Source organism: Dasypus novemcinctus, chromosome 2 (assembly GCF_030445035.2).
Source record: "Dasypus novemcinctus isolate mDasNov1 chromosome 2, mDasNov1.1.hap2, whole genome shotgun sequence".
NCBI classification, from domain to species: Eukaryota; Metazoa; Chordata; class Mammalia; order Cingulata; family Dasypodidae; genus Dasypus; species Dasypus novemcinctus.
Window position 1 is genome coordinate 200520587 of NC_080674.1, and position 18061 is coordinate 200538647.

Genomic DNA, 18061 nt, shown 5'->3' on the forward strand with positions numbered 1-18061 from the left:
TGATATGTACCTTATAAAAAAGTCAATTTAATAAAAAATAAAAATAACAATAAAATAAATAAATAATAAGAAAAAAGCAGCAAACTGTGAGAGGGTAGAATTCTTTCATATTGATCATATATTTGCTTTTTGTTTATTCTAGCCTATGTTGCTGGTTTGGTCAAATATAATTTCCATCAGAAATTAAAACTAACTTACTGACTAAGCAACAGAATACCAAATTCCCATCCTGTTGAGTCCTAATAGAGCAGAAAGAAGCTCTAGAGTGCACATATAATGGAGGACAGACAAATATATCAGGCACTTGATATTGATGCTAGCAATTATGAACCTTGTTCTTAAGTAATTGAATTTAGCTTAGAGTTAAATATATAAAATTAAATATATTGCCTTAGAGTTTTGCCCTGAAAGCCTCCTTGTTGCTTCAATGTGGTTTCTCTCTAAGTCAAACTCAGCATGTAGCTTCATGACAGTCCCACCAATGTGGGACATGACTACTGAGGAAGAACCTCCCTGGCACTGAGCAATTACTACCAAGTGCCTATTAGCTATGCATTTGTAAAAAGACCTGTACCAAAAGGGGGACATATTAAATACAAATGAATTTTTATGGCTAAGGGATTTCAAAGTGAGCAGGAGGTCATTCCAGAGATGACATTTTTGCCAAGCTCTCAGGAAGATCCCACTGACTGCCATAATAAATCATGTTTTAATCAGGGGTGCTCCTGAGGTCTGTAGATACATCTAGACACTATAGCCAAGGCAGATAACCCCAGGAAATTGGCACCCCATCAATGAACTTTACCTTGGAATATATAGTAACCTATCTCCCCAATGCATCAGAGTTAGATTCATTTATAATTTTCCTACACATGGTTCTTTTACTCCAATTAATTGAACCTTTATTAACATTTTACCCATTAAATATATGTCCTGGATATATCATGATGATGGGAGAGAGTGTTGCTGGGGGAGGGAGTGGTGGGGTGGGGGTGGTGGGGTTGAATAGGACCTCATATTTTTTGAATGTAATATTTTTACAAAATGAATTAAAAAATTAAAATATATATATATATATATGTCCTGGAGACTTAAATCTTCCAGCTGTTCACATGCCAGTTGAGCCTTGAATTTCCACAGAGATCTTCAGACTTTCCCAGGTCAACTAGTGAAAAGATGATAATAGACAATGCCCACACCCAAAAAACAGAAAGTATCTACATCTGCAAGCAAGAAAATTATATCCATCTGCCCCATTGGAATCTAAGCCCCCTTTCAATCATAAGTAGAGTGGGCATCACCATGCCCAGTTCCTTAAGACTGAAGAGCAAACAAACGTAAGGAGGGAATGCAACTATGGTTTAAAGGAGAATTATTATTATTCTTATAAATGAAGAAGTTGAAGAACGTGTAACACTGATATAAAGACATTGGTCACCAGAGATCCTGAGGGGAGGGGAAGAAAGAATAGGTGTAACATGGGGCACTTTTGAGATATTGAAATTTTCCTGCATGATATTGGAATGAAAGATATAAGCCATTATGCAATTTTTCAAAACTATTTAAAATTGTGCAGTGGAAAGTGGAAAGTATAATGTAAACTACAGATCATGCTTAGTAGAAATGCTTCAATAAGTTTTCATCAATTATACCAAATGTACCCCACTGATGAAAGATGTTAATGGGTGAAAGTGTGAAAGTGGGTGGGGGTGGGATATATGGGAGTCCCCTATATTTTTGATGTAACATTTAGGTAATCTAAAGCTCCTTTAAAACTGAAGGAAAAAAGGAAAGCTCTAAATCTAAAAAATACTCAATAAAACACTTTAATTTGCATAAAATGTTTAACCCAATAATATAGGATTAGCATGTAGAAAAATAGAGTAAGATATTATTAAACCTTATTTTAGTCTTCAGAAAAACAATAAAATACTCAGGCACTGGGAAGCAGAATTGGCCCAATGGATAGGGCATCTGCTACCACATGGGAGGCCTGTGGTTCAAACCCCAGGCCTTCTTGGCCCATGAGGAGCTGGCCCACATGCAGTGCTGATGCATGCAAGGAGTGCTGTTCCCTGCAAGGGTGTCCCCCACATAGGGGAGCCCCATGTGCAAGGAGTGTGCCCCATAAGGAGAGCTGCCCAGTGCAAAAGAAAGTGCAGCCTGCCCGGTAATGGCGCCACACACATGGAGAGCTGACACAACAAGATAACGCAACAAAAAGAAACACAGATTCTTGGTGCCACTGATAAGGAGAGAAGTGGTCACAGAAGAATGCACAGTGAATGGACACAGAGAGCAGACAATGGGGGCAGGAAGGGAGAGAAATAAATAAATAAATCTTTAAAAAAATACTTAGGCACTGAACAACACTACCTCCAACACCACCTCTTTTGTACATGCATCTCAATCTCATAACCTTACAATGGGAGTACTGTAAATTGTTTTATTGCCATTTCCAGTAGTTCCCTCTAAAATCTATTTTTGTCAGAGAATGATCAAGTTCAAATATAAGTTAGATTATTTTGTTCCTTTATTCAAACAATTCATGGTTTCCTTCTCAGTCACTGTACAAATTAAATAATCTCTGAACAGCAGTGTCACTTGATGTAGCCCACCTCTTCCATTTTCTCTCATCACCTTTTAGTTCTACATAAACAGCTCCCCTGGGTCTACCCTGCCCTCTGCTGATTACCTGGCTCACTTTCACCTCAGTAATGTTCCCTTTATGGACCCCCTGCTGCAAAATCACACTCTCCCTGGATATGTGAAGTCCTCTGTTCCTCACACACTTCTCCTTCTTTCCAAAGCATGACTTGGTGGTGAGATACAATGATGTTCCCACCTACACTTGTTCTTTGACTTCCTGCATCATTTTTACTGAAACAGTCCCAATAGAAGGCATTCAAGAAATGATGAATGAATAATTGGGACCTAGAACTAATCACAGTTCTGTTCATAGATGTGCAAACAATGAAGAGGCTAAAATTATGACATACTGGTTCCATGAATTATCCAGTGAGATTTTATCAAATGCTGATACTAATTAAGAAAGTCAATGGAGACTACAGTAGCACCATTTCCTTTTGGAGTCAAGCAATTTGATAAATTGCATGTTTTAGGCCAGTTCAATCCCATGGGAGAACAGGAACAGATGTAAAATGATTGAACTCTTCAGTTTCATTGTTTCTGCCAATACAGATATTCATGAAGCAAGAGTATGAAGGAGCTTTCAGAGGAATCAACTTGTTCGCTCATGTCTTTTGAACTGCAAGTTTACAATTTCCTTAGGAGTGACCCTCAGAAGACAGCTGGATCCTTCATGCACCACAGCTGGAATGATACAAGTAAGTCATGATGTGTTATAATAAAATTCCATTTTATTTACTTTTAAATGAATAGAGGCATTTTTTTTGGGATGTTGGAATTATTCTGCATGATATTGCAACGATGTATACAACGATGTATACATTTTGTCAAAACATAAAATTGTGCAGTACAAAGTGAAAGCCATAATGTAAACTACAGACCATGGTTAGTAGCAATCCTTCAATAAGTGTTCATCAATTATAGCAAATATACCACACTAATGAATGATGTTGCTAGTGGGGCAAAGTATGGGAGGGAAAGGGGTAGAGTATATAGGAATCCTCTATATTTTTGATGTAATACTTTTATAATATAAAACTTCTTTAAAAGTAATGAATTATTCTTATAAAAATAACCAGAGAAATAAAACAGTAGTTAAAATATTTTTAAAATAAGTACTTAAAAATATAATCTATAGAAATCACAGTATTTACTGGTGCTGAAATTTTTCAGTTTACCAAGGACATCAATTTCTGGGAATGAACTTAAATACATGAAAATATTTCCTTTTGTGTTCCTCAATTTTAGATCTCCCAGAAAAGCATTGTGATTTTTAATATTTTTGGCATACTATAACATCATGTTTCAGAAGTGTAAATAATTATATTGTTATAAATACTAGTGACGTAAATAAGCTGAAAGTGTATTCAGGTTAAAATGAAATTACAATAATTAAGGAAAGTAAATAAGAAGAAATGAATGAAAGAACAATAGATAAGTGTTTTTAATGCATACTTTTCTTTTGGCTTTTAAAATATTATTGGTATGTAACAGAGTCAGAATCATTCAAGACTTAATCTTTGAGTTGATTTTCCTTTAAAATTTTATTACCCTTACATTAAAAGAAACAGATAATACGGGAAAGTTTGAAATATATCTATTTATGGCCATGAATATAATTCTTAAATCCAACACTCAAGGAGTGTGAGCAATTTTGTATTGTGAAGAATTCATGCAGTAGAGATAAATCAAATTTATTTTTAAGTTGGTCATATATATTTTTTATATATTTTTAAGTTGGTCATAAATATTAGCCATTTTTAATAAGAATACATCCTAACCCTTGTTTCTCCCTTAAAAATATATATGGAATAGTATTCTCTATTTTCTGGAATTATTTTATATCACCTCTCTTCTCAATCCAAAAATAAACATTTACTCTGTGATCTTTCCACCACTCACCATCATGAAGAAAGAAAGACCATAATATTTAGAAGAAGGAGTTAAAAGAGTATGGAATGAGGAATGTAAAGTACATTCATAAATATTTTACTAAATTCAAATGATAATAAAGAAGAATATTTATACAAATAGGAGGCATCAACATGTCACTGCCAACAGAATTGCCAGCCATGCTCTTATATCAGACTAATACCATCTGGTTTTAATTCTAGTTCTGTGTCATCTCTTTTCCCTATTTTTTAATTTGTATTAAACTTATTGGAAAGATAGAGTGTCACAGGGAAGAGGAATGGGTACTGGGATAGACATGAAGCTGTTATATTTGCAATACTTCAGATGTACAGTACATAAGGTAATGCATTATCCATATAATAGTGTAAGTATGAAAATAATGAAAGAGGAAAAGCTCATGGGGAAGCACAATTATTTATTTTATTAGTTGTGGAGAAGATGTCACATGGTGAATAAGAAAGAAAAAATAAATTGATAAATAAAGAAGTCAAAAATAGTTCATATATTATAGACCTTTGATCGCTATAGTTAACAGTTTATATGTCCTATGGAAATTTATATGTAAACTAATAAAAAATTGGGGTATTGTTAAGGAGGAAAAAAGGTAGCCAGTTGATAAATCCTCTATTAAAATTTCCAAGTGATGCAAATTCTCTAAACTGGAAGTTCTTTTTTTTAAAGACTTATTTATTTCTCTCCCCTCCCCCCCCCCCCAGTGGTCTGTTCTCTGTGTCTGTTTTGCTGCGTGTTCTTCTTTGTCCGCTTCTGGGGTTTTTTTTGCCTTTATTCATTTTTTTAATATTACTTTCAAAAAATATGAGGTCCCCCTAAACCCCCCACCCCCCTCACCCCACTCCTCTCCCCAAAGCAACATTCTCCTCCATCATCATGAGACATTCACTGCATTTGGTGAATACATCTCTGAGCACTGCTGCACCTCATGGTCAATGGTCCCCATCATAGCCCACACTCTCCCACGTTCCATCCCGTGGGCCATGCTGTCAGTGACACCAAGAATCTGTGTTTCTTTTTGTTGCATCATCTTGTTGCATCAGCTCTCCGTGTGTGCGGCACCATTCTTGGGCAGGCTAAACTTTCTTTTGCACTGGGTGACTCTCCTTACAGGGCACACTCCTTGCACGTGGGGCTCCCCTATACGGGGGGCACCCCTGCATGGCATGACACTCCTTGTGTGCATCAGCACTGCATGTGGACCAGCTCCACATGGGTCAAGGAGGCCCAGGGTTTGAACCACGGACCTCCCATGTGATAGATGGACACCCTAACCACTGGGCCAAGTTAAACTGAAAGTTCTTGAGAGAGCATTACACCTAAATATTTTACATTGTAGATGAAGAAGGTTAGTGATCATTAAATATTATTTTGAGAATTTTTTACTGTTCAAAATCTTGAAAGTGTATTAGAAGCTTAGACTGTGCTAGTCATTTGAAAGAATAAAGGGATAGCAAGTCTAATGCACAATTTATCTTTTTTTAGTTAGCAAATTTGGATTTATGGAGAGAGTTGGAAAGGTATTGCTAAGAGCAATAGCAAAGATTTAGCCATTCAACTACTTTAAAAGAATATATTTGGGCAATATAATGACAAATTTATATGAATTGAAAAATTTATATGATAAAATAAAATGTTAATTTATGATCAGTAAATCGAAGCTGCTGTACATGGAAGTAATTTTATGGTTAATTTTTTAGTTTTGAGATTACCTTAAGCAGAAAACCATTAACATTTTAATATTAAAAAACTCTGTTTTGATGATGTATAATTCCTCTCACCAATGTTATATAGATTAGGACTGCAGTAAGGACAAACCTCACAATTTTGACTGAATTTACACTCATGGGCCTTCAAATATGTACATTTTACATTCAGTGCTTTTCTCAATTACTTACTTGTGGGCCCTGATGGGGAATGTACTCATTATCATGATCACAACCTGAGACCTGCATCCTCACACCCCATGTACTTTTTCATGAAGAATTTGTCCTTCCTGGATATCTGCCTCATTTCAATCATAATCCCCAAATCCATGTTCAACTCCTTGACCCACAACAGCTCCACCTCCTTCCTTGGCTGTTTCACCCAAGTCTTTTTGGCAGTTTTTATCAGTAGTTACAGAGCTGTTCCTCCTCACAGCAATATCCTTTGCCTGCTATGCTGCCATCTGCCTCCACTGCACTATGAAGTCATCATGAACATGAGCACATGCCTGCGGATGGTGTCTGTGTCTTGGCTGGGTGGGGGCCTGACTGCTGTGATGCACACAGCTGGTACCTTCTCCTTATCCTTCTGTGGGTCCAATGTAGTCCATCAGTTCTTCTGTGATATTCCCCAGTTGTTAGCTATTTCTTGTTCAGAAATTTTAATGAAAGAAATTATGCCCATTCTCATTTCTATGGTCTTGGAGTTCTGCTGTTTTATTTTCATTGTCATTTACTATGTCTACATATTCTTGACTGTCAAGAAAAGTCAATCAACAGAAGGCCAGTCAAAAGCCTACTCTTCTTGTCTTCTACACCTGGTGGTGGTTGTATTCAGAGATAAAACTATTGCCAACCTTGTTCCACTTGATTTTACCAGCAATGTATTTGTTAATGGCAAGAGAGCAGAAAGAGACTGCTCTTTAAGGAAGAAGTTTATCAGTATAAGGAAGTCAGACTTCATGTTACCAATCTCTTTTAATGCTTAGTAATAATTTCACCAGGAACTACTCAGGGGCCTGTTGAATACTTTCATCTTCTTTATGGCAGTTACTTCAGTGAGCACTGATATCATTGTATTCTTCTTTTCATTAATAATTTCAGACCCAGAAGTCATCTGAAAGAAAAATAAAAATGATTAAATATCTATTTTAAGATAACTAAGACATGTGTCTCTTCAGTCTGTTACAGAAAAATATTTTTTTATATACTTTCTGAAACATGACCTTAAAATGGATTTACTTAAGGGGGTTCACTGTTGTTTTAGAATTGTTGTTCATGAAGGTATCAGCCTTTGAAACAATTTTTTTACATAACTGTTTTAATACATTTTAATACAATACATTTAATGCATTCAAACCCTGTAAGCAAAGAAAAAATGTTGAAAATAGTAGTAAAAGTATATTTTGTTTATGAGCAGAAATTATTAAAGGATATTAGAACTTTATTACTAATAAAGCAATTGGGGAGAATGTAAATTACAATGTAAACTATAATCCATGTGGTGTAGCAGTGCTCCAAAGTGTATTCATCAAATGCAATGTTTGTGCCCCACTGGTAAAAGAAGTTGTTGATATGGGAGGAGTGGGAAGATGGGGAGTGAGGTATGTTGGAATCTCTTATAATTTTTAATGTAACATTTTTTGTGGTCTATATATCTTTTAAAAAAGAAAATGAAATATTTTTAAAAAAATCATCATCATTAGCTATGATCATTTGAACAATATTAAATAGCTCATTGTTTAAAATTTTGGTGTAAAGCCCACATTTTCCAAATGTACAAGTAAAGGTTCACTTTTTTCAGGTAAGTTCTATGTTCATTTTTTAAAAGTAAAATTGTATTAAGTATATCATTCATACATGAATTTATATAAACACTAAGTGTGCAATAAAAATTGAGAATTTACAGAATAAACATGCATATCATCATACAAAGTTCACATACAATTCCCCACCATTATTTCCTTAAATATTCTTTCTCCCCTTTTCCATTATTTCTTATTTTGGGACAGCCATGATGCATGTATTTGCTTCCTGCTGTCACTCAAATCCCTGAGACACTGCTCAATTTTTTTTTCTATTCTTTTCTTCTGACTGTATAATTTTTTAGGTTTTTAAAATTTATTTATTTCTCTCCCTTCCGCCCCCCCCCAGTTCTCTGCTCTTTGTGTCCATTCACTGTGTGTTCTTCTGTGTCCACTTGTATTCTTGTCAATGGCACTGGGAATCTATGTCTTTTTGTTGCATCATCTTGCTGCATCAGCTCTTTGTGTGTGTGGTGCCACCTTGGGCAGGCTGCACTTTTTTTCACACTGGGTGGCTCTCCTTACAGGTTGCATTCCTTGTGTGTGGGACTCCCCTATGTGTGGGACACCCCTGTGTGGCATGGCACTTCTTGCAAAAATCAGCACTGCACTGGGCCAGCTCATAACATGGGTCAGGAGGACCTGGGTTTGAACCCTGGACCTCCCAAGTGGTAGGTGGATGCTCTATCCATTGAGCCAAACCCACTTCCTTAGCTATATGATTTTGATTGTTCTGTCCACTAGCTTTCTCATTCCCTTTTCTTCCTGCTCAAAAGTGGTATGGCATGCCTCTATTATATATATATATATGTCTCTTCTGTTGTGCATTTCATCCCAAGAATTTTGGTTATGTTTCTTTTTATACTTTCAGTTACTTATTTATGCTCACACAGATTCTTCTTAATATCCTTTATCTCTTTATGCATATTTTCCTTCATCTCCTTGAATTGATTTAGATTTGAAGTTCTTTCATTGGTAGCTCCTAATTTTGAGTCTCCTCTGTTGAATTCATTCTCTTGAAAGAGTTATATTTCATGTTTCTTAAGATAGCTTGCAATTTTTTTCTGATGTCCAGGCATATAATTATATTGATGAAAAAACTATGAAGGTAAGTTTCTCTCTCTTGTCTATGATTTTTGTGTTTATTAACTTTGTGTCAAGTCTCTCCGATGTTTAGTACAACTTATTCTAGTTCTTTAGAACAGGATGAGGGTGGCAGACTTGGCCCAGTGGTTAGGGCATCGTCTACTGATGTGGGCTATGGGTGGGAGGCTCTTTGTCTCTTAAGAGATAACCTAAACTATCTGTGACTTGTGAGTGTCACAGATACTTGTGGGTGTGCCCTTGGTGACCATGGCAAGGACTCCAGTCCCAGGAAACAGTTTAACAATGCAAGGTCTATAAATGTTAAGTATTCAGGGGAAACGCAAACCAAATATGATAAAAGCTTATCTAGAATGTCTGAAGTCCATGCTAAAAGCTTACCTGATATGTGGAAGATATATATGCTAATTCAAGCCTATTGAGAACTGAAACAAAGGGACCATTTAACCTTTACTCCCTGTATAAATGAAACTCGAAAATCTTGTTCCGGGCTCGGGTTTGCAATGGAAGCTCCTGAGTCTGGCCAGTCATCAATAAACCATTTTTCCTTCTAAAAATCATGCCTGAGTCCTGGCCTCTCTATACACAAATAATTGAACCTCTCTCAAATTCTACAACAGTACCACATGGGAGGTCCATGGTTCAAACCCCGGGCCTGTTTGACCCATGTGCAGCTGACACATGCACAGTGCTGATGTGCGCAAGGAGTGCCATGCCATGCAGGGGTGTCCCCCGCATAGGGGAGCCCCATGCACAAGGAGTGCACCCCATAAGAAGAGCCACCCAGTGTGAAAGCAAGTGCAGCCTGCCCAGGAATGGTGCTGCACACTCAGAGAGCTGACACACATGCCGCTGACAACAACAGAAGCAGACAAAGAAGATGCAGCAAATAGACACAGAGAACAGACAACCAGGGTGGAGGGGGAAGGGGAGAGAAATAAATGAATAAACCTTTAAAAAATAAAATAAAATAAAATAAAGAAAAGAACAGGATGTTTTTTATCAGATTTTTTTTCACCTATTTTTTTTTTTTACCTGTTTCTTGTCCTAGGTGTGTGGTATAGTATTTAAGATTATACTTTTTGCATAATTGCTCACCTCCAGGAGAAAGCTTCCTTCCCCCTATTACTTCTTTGGGAATGTCCTATTCAGCTTGTGTTTGTGCAGAATTTTCTCCCGAGCTCCTATGATTTGCTTAAATTCTTTTTCTCACTTAATGCCATATTTCTTTCACAGTTTTCAGTGCTGGAGCCCTCCCATCTTACAGGAGTTCAGTTTATTCCTACCACATTTTGTTCTTTCTGTAGGCTTTCTTTCCTCTGTTTTGTTTTGTTTTTTTTTCCTGTTGAGTATCCTGCCCTAAGAAGCTAGATTGTATCAGTCCAGAAATGTGGGTGACTTCAGAAAATTCCATTTTGCATTTAGGCTGTCCAGCCAACAGAATCTGGATTAAGTGAGTGCACCCCTTACCTACTGAAATTCTATTGTGGGCTCTCTCACTTTTAAAATATTAACCAATCAGAATTATTTGTAATGCAGAAATTATTTTCCTTTTGAAAAAAGCTATATTTTACAACCTACTATTTGTATGATTAAATATGAAGAAGAATTGATTAATGATATTGTATCCTAAAATAAAAATTATATTCACTATTTTTTAATTGTAATATTTTGGTAAATTAGCAATAAAGTTCTAATATCCTTTAATAATTTCTGCTCATAAATAAAATATACTTTCACTACTATTTTCAACATTTTGTCATTGCTTACAGGGTATGTAAAATATTAAAACATGTGCAGGAGGAAGTGGACTTAGCCTAGGGGTTAGGGCATTCATCTACCACATGGGAGGTCTGCGGTTCAAACCTGGACCTCCTTGACCCATGTGGAGCTGGCCCATGTGCAGTGCTGATGCACACAACGAGTGTCCTGCCACGTAGGGGTGTTCCCTACATAGGGGAGCCCCACATGCAAGGAATACACCCCATAAAGAGAGCCACCCAGCACAAAAGAAAGTGTAGCCTGCCTAAGAATGGTGCTGCCCACACAGAGAGCTGACACCACAAGATGATGCAAGAAAAAGAAACACAAATTCCCAAGCCGCTGACAACAACAGAAGTGGACAAAGAAGAAGACACAATAGACACAGAGAACAGACAACTGGGGTGGGGGAAGGGGGAGATAAATAAATAAATAAATAAATCTTAAAAAAAAACAGGTAAAAGATTGTTTCAAAGGCTGATACATTCATGACAACAATTCTAAAACAACAGTGAACCCCCTTAAATAAATCCATTTTAAGGTCATGTTGCAGAAAGTATATAAAAATATGTTTTTCTGTAACAGACTAAAGAGACACATGTCTTAATTATCTTAAAATAGATATTTAATCACTTCAGAACTTCTTGTTATTTAAGAGCCAGTTTCTAAGCAGAAACCATGGAGATGATAAGGCAATGGTGTGATATATTAAATATATTGGAAGAGAAAAACTGCCAGGCAAGAATTCTTCATCTGGCAACATTGACCTTCAAAAACCATGGTGAATTTACTTTCAAAAATGAAGGGGAAATACTAAAAAAAAAAAAAGAAGAGTAATTAAAATATTCACTGATAGACAGAAACTAAGAGAGTTTGTCAACAAAAGATACTCATTACAGGGAAACAGATGTGGCTCAACTGATTGGGCTCCCATCTACAATATGGGAAGCCCTGGATTTGCTTCCCAGGGCCTCCTTGTGAAGGCAAGTTGGTCCATGTCCAGAGAGCTGACAGCCCCTGCCCACAGAGAGCCTATGGCCTGCACCAGTGGAGACCTGGTACAGCAAGATGACACAACAAAAGGAGACAAGCAGACACAGAAGAATGCACAGTGAATGGACACAGAGAGCAGACAGCAAGCAAGTGGTAAGAGAGGAATAAATAAATAAAATAAATCTTTTTTTAAAAAATATGCATTTCAAGAATCACTAGCGGACATTCAATAGGTTGAATGGAAAAGGCTGGAAAAAATGAGTGCAAGTACTGAGAGAAAATAAAGATACCAGCAAGGATACATAAAAGAGTAAATGCATAACCAAATAGTACTATGTCCATAATATACAAGTATCACAGTTTGAGATTATTTTTGTGAATCCCAAAAAGAGATAGATTATATTTATAAATTAACTTCTTCCTCTGGAGACACCCTTTGATTGCACTGAATTTGGGGGACTTTGGTTGGATTACTTGAGAAGGTTTTGGAGCTTTTTGGGGGGGCAATTTCAATGAGGTATGACTCAATTTTAGTCTCTGCTCACCTGCTGAGTCTGATGTAAGTGGAAACAGAGAGAAACTCACTCAGACATACATAGGAAGAGAGAACTCTGCCATTTTTGACACTGCCATGTGACAGGGAAAAAAGGTTCAAACAGTGGAAGTGCTGGGAAGAAATGAGATATTTGCCTGATGACTTTCAGCTGGACTTGGGGAGACAGTGGAGACCCAGAATGAAACAAGTCCTGGATCAGTTAGGATTCTGTAGGGAAATGGAATCATTAGGGGATATCTCTAAATAGTATGAGATTTTATAGAATTGTCTGATATGACTGTTGGGGATGCACAATCCCAAACACCACAGGTAGACTGCAAACCAGGGGCTCCAATGAAGAGTTCCCAGGATGCATTGGATGTCCAAAGTCAAGCTGGAAAATTCTCTATGAATGCTGAAATAACTTCCCCTTTTAAGGCATTCAACTGATTGGATAAAACATCCCTCACTTATGAATAAAGTCCATAAATGTCTTTGTTTTACAATTAGCCCAGTGCTTTCTTGACTGAACAACTGGGCACAATTACCTGACTGAGTTGGCACATTAGCCTAACCATCACAGTCTACCCCTTGTCAACATGGAAATCATACACATCATCTCAAAACATAATTAGTCTCTAAATACACAGAGGACTACCAGTGTTGGAGAGGATGTGGAGGAATGGGAACCCTCATCCACTGCTGGTGGGACTTTTGAAGGATCCAGTCATTATGCAGGACTGTTTGGCAGTTCTTCAAAAAACTAATTATGCATTTGCCATATGACCCAGGAATTGCACTCAGAAGAAGGAATTGCACTCAGAAGTTCTTCATACTCAGAAGAGCTTAAAACAAGGACATGAACTGATATAGGCACACCAATGCTCATAGTGGCATTATACATTATTGCTAAAAGTTGGAACCAACCCAAATGCCCATCAACAGAAGAATGAATAAACAAAAAGTGTTATTCAATGAAATAATACTCAGCTGTGAGAAGAAATACAGTACTAACACATGGATAACATGGGTGAATCTTTAGGACCGTATGTTGAGTGAAGCAAGCCAGACATTGAAGGACAAATAGTACATGACCTTCCTGATATGAATTAAGCAATTCAAGTTGTCTTATAGGAAATGGGGGGTGGAGAGTGGTAGGTTGTGAGACAATGCCCATGATGGTGAAATCTATGATAAAATGAAGGTAAGTAGTTGTGCAGTGAAGGGATAAGATGGGGGCATAGGGATACTATTGGGTTGGGCTTTGCAGGCTTTAGGGGGCCTAGGTTGGGAGGATGAATCAGATGGTCCAAGAAATGGGGGAAAGTTGGGGGGAACAAGTGAACATGGGAGATTGTCAGGCATGTGGTTGAAACTGTAATGTTGAGAAAACTTTTTAGAAAATATCATAAGGAAGGGTTACTGGCTTAAAGTGCTTGACAGGGGGCATCTGGCAAAGTGTGCACCTGGGGCAGCCTTCTAGGGAGTGTGTGTGCATGCTCATCATGTTACAGTGTGTTATATCAGTGGGTGGACACCCATACAATGAGAAGAAAGGTGTTAACCCCCATCCTGGGGAGGCCTGATGTTCTCAAACAGAAGGGTGGATATCTCTCAAGAGCATGGGTGACTCCCAATGGGGAATGACAGACTAGTGTGTCAAACCCTCAGTATTGTGGAAGTGTCTATGAATCTTATCCTTCAAGCAGGGAAGCTTGGTTATCACTGTGGGCCCTAAGGGGGTGGAGAGAGAAATAGAATACTTGGAGGAGGGGATAACTTGGGGCCAATGGAAGTGTTCTGCATGATCCTGCAATGATTGATACAGGTCATTTTAAATATTGGCAAAATTTATAAAGGTGTATAGTATAAATGTAAATCATAAAGTAAACAAAAGTTTATAAAAGTGTACAGTCTAAAATGTAAATCATAATGTAATCCATAATGGAACCATGGTTAGGAGCTATGTTTCAATACCTGTACATCAACTGCAGCAAATATAACATCCACAGGTAAAAAGATCTTTGCTGGGGAAGTGAGGGAAGGGTTTGATGTTGGGTATATGGGAATTCCCTATATTCTATATGTGACTTTACTGTGACCTAAAACTTTTCTGAAGACATAATTTTTAAAAAAAGGTTGTAGACACTGAGGAAGAAATAGAAGAGATTGCCTTGCCACTGCAAGTGGCAGAAGAGGCATGTGTAGAATTAACTTTCCAAATATATTTGGTAATTGGCTTTTTCATTCCATTCCCTTTCCATAAGCTGTTGAAATTTTGAATCATAATGTAACTCAGATAGAATTCACATTGTCACACTTCCAAGTTTCTTTTGGATCCCAGAAAAGATGCCCCACCCTCCTGGTCAAGGAGGCTACCTAGTCCATGTCTCCAAACTGCCCTACACCCCAGATGGCAGAACTCCTGTCAATGTCCCATACAGCCTGCAGGTGGTGGCACTTTGGTTCTGGTGGTGCCTGGGCCCCAACCTGGTACATTTGGGAAGTGTCATATACCTGAGAAGGAGGAGAAAGAGAAGGAGGAAGAAGGCAAGCTGTTGAATCTGTAAATAATCCAACAGACTACAGAAAGTAGGGGAAGGTACTGTGATGTGTGTGCACCTAAGAACTATGCCTATATAGGAATCCTTTCACGCAGAAAATCTTGAATTGAGAGCCTCTAGATGACCAGATTCACTGAGCTGAAGGGCATGGGCTGAAAAGTGCCACAAAATTTATCACAGAAATTTCTGGATTTATTAAAGAGAACCACATCCAAGAAGTTGAGCAGTTTGGGAACAGTTATTCAGAGGCTAAGCATTGGAATGGACACCTGAGCTATCCTACTGGGGCTGAGGCATGGTGGTCTCTCCTTGGTGTAGACCATGGATTATGGACACATGATGGATAGTGTGTGCCAATGTCCTTCAACAACATCTGTGTAATGGATATCATGAAATGTGACAATATGCTGATGCTCCTTGGGATCAGCAAAAAGACAACAGGGAAAGTAAAAAGTGATACCCTTAATTATGCAGGATTTTGAGGATACAGCAGAGGAAACAGGACCTCAGTAACAGGTCAAACAGTATTAAACCCCTCAATTGTTTTAGGGGACATCTCTATGTCTGTTGGTCCAATGAGTTTATCAAGCTGGATAACATCAGTCAGATGATGTGGTGCGGTGAGACATATTTGTACTGACCAAATGGACATGGTCATGCATCAGTGGCTGGATATTTTTGAAAAGAGGAATCACTTTAAACTTGTGGCCACCAATGAAGATATAGAGTTGGCATAACAAGAAGCAATGATGAACAGACCACCTGCAGGGCTCATGCACACATTCGATGTCCACCAACATCATTGGTTCAGGATTGGGTCAGTGAAGAACCTGCCCCAGCAGCAGAAGAACATGGTGTCTTTCATCATCCACAAGTGCCCCATGCTGGCCAAGATGGCTGCTGTGAACAAGGCCTGCAGGAACATGTTTGGCTTCATGCATGGGACCTGCCCAGAGACTTCTGGATGCCTTCTGATCTGTTTACTATGTGAGCAAGCACCTCAATTCTGTGCAGAGAACAAGCCCCCTAAGTATGGGTAAGGCCACCAAGTGTGGATTATTGAGATTCTTGAGAAGGGGAACTGCACAGACAGAATCTAGACACGCCATAGATCATTGAAGTGGCCCTTTAAGTGGCCCTCAGAATGTGAACCCTACACCAGGTGCACCTCCAAATCCTGACCAAAAGAGCTCAATGCTTTTGTTTTTAAATAGACATATTCCATCATCACTACTTCAATTAAGGACTGTGCATCATAAAATCTCATTGTGTCTACAAATATGGTGACTTCAGGTCAATTTGTGAGTGGATACAATTAATAAAATAGAACCCATTGCCTTTTTCCCCCTGTTACATTAATTGAAGATGTCCCTAATACTGAGGCAGTTTCTGAGTTGAAAATTATAGTTACCCAGGACTGTTGATTTATTTTGAATCTTTAGACACTTTCTTCTTTCCAACAGGCTATTTTAAACACCGTTTCATGTACACAGACATTAGAAGAATTGTAGTGTCAAACTGTATTTGGTGTCATTTCATTGTTTTTTTTCATTTTATATCTATTTATCATCAGAAGTCTGATCTGGTTTTTCACTGTGTTGAATGGTATCCTGAAAAGAAAAAACTGGTCAGTGAGAGTGATATCCCATTAGTAGGAGAGCTGCATGACTCCTTGAGTTTTAATTTTTTCAAATATCCTTCAGGGACCTCTCTCACAAAGGACAGGATGCACAAGCATATTCAGTTAAACAAGGCAAGTTTAACTGTTCAAGGAAAGAATTTTATTTCTTCTTTCCTTGGTAGCCTTCCAGACATCTACAGTAATATCAAAAACAGTTTTCCATACTAATAGCAAAATGAATATTTTTGGCAATTTAATTAGATATTTTATACTGCAACAAGGAATCAGCCTTCCAGAAATGGGTTTCTGCATAATACTCATTTGCACTTGAAAATATAATTAACCATGCAAATAAATTTAAAATATCTACATTTATAGATAGCTATATTTATTCATAATTTATACTATAAAAGTTTATACTGTAGTTAACATTTATATTATATATACTTATGTTATAAATATATGTATGTTATAATTATAATATAATTATATTTAATTATAATTACTATCAATAATAAAGACTATTTATGGATGGTAGTGTATAATAAATTTTTTATTTTGTATAGTGATTTCAGACGTTTTGTTTTCATGATCTATTGCTATTTAGCCAAATTCGAAGCATTATTTTGTTCATTGTAACAATGCATTTTTGTGCAAAATTTTCTGTGACATGTTAAAATCCATCTTACCGACTTTGCAGCTTGACCTCAATCTTGATATTCAAAGAAACATTTACATTTTTTCTATTTTAAAACTTAATTTCAACTTCAAAAAATAAATTAACAGACACAAAGCAATTCAACAAGTTATAGAAGCATTACTTTAAAAATCCTGCCTGGGCACATTTATCTTATTTAATCCTACAGATGATTTTGGTTGTTTCTCCAGTGTTATGCAAGATAAACAAATGAGCCGCACATATTGGTTTAATGACATGAGCAAGGTATCCTTGTTAATAAAGGAAATGAAAAAAACACATTCATGTGTCATAAAACTAAAACCAGGATTGGGGGCAAGATGGCTGCTGAGGGAACTTCCCTGTTAGGGTCTCCTGCAGGGAGTCGGCTGGGCAGCATTGGAGACTCTTTGGGACCGGGTTGTTTCGGGATTTTTGCTGGTCCGGAGGTGTCTGGACATCGATTTGGAGTGAAGGTAACAGAGACGATCCGTCTGTGAAATATACACAGAGATCCCGGCTACGTGTGGAGGATTCCCTCCTTGGGTAGGTGGAGCCAAGGCATCTAGCACCACAGCGGCGGGGGGAGCCGGGCCGAGCCACGGGGGCGGGGGGAGCCGGGCTGAGCCGCGGCAGCCGGGGGAGCCGGACCGAGCCCGGCAGCGGGGTTTCTGTTCTTTGTTTTTTTGTTTTTTGTTTTGTTTCTTTGTTTTTGATTTTT

At 37.7% G+C, this 18061-nt stretch overlaps 1 pseudogene; it reads left to right on the forward strand.

The window, feature by feature from the left end:
- Nucleotides 1-15163: 15163 nt before the first annotated feature.
- LOC101444327 (selenide, water dikinase 1 pseudogene) lies at nt 15164-16330 on the forward strand (annotated as a pseudogene).
- The last annotated feature ends 1731 nt before the right edge of the window (nt 16331-18061 follow it).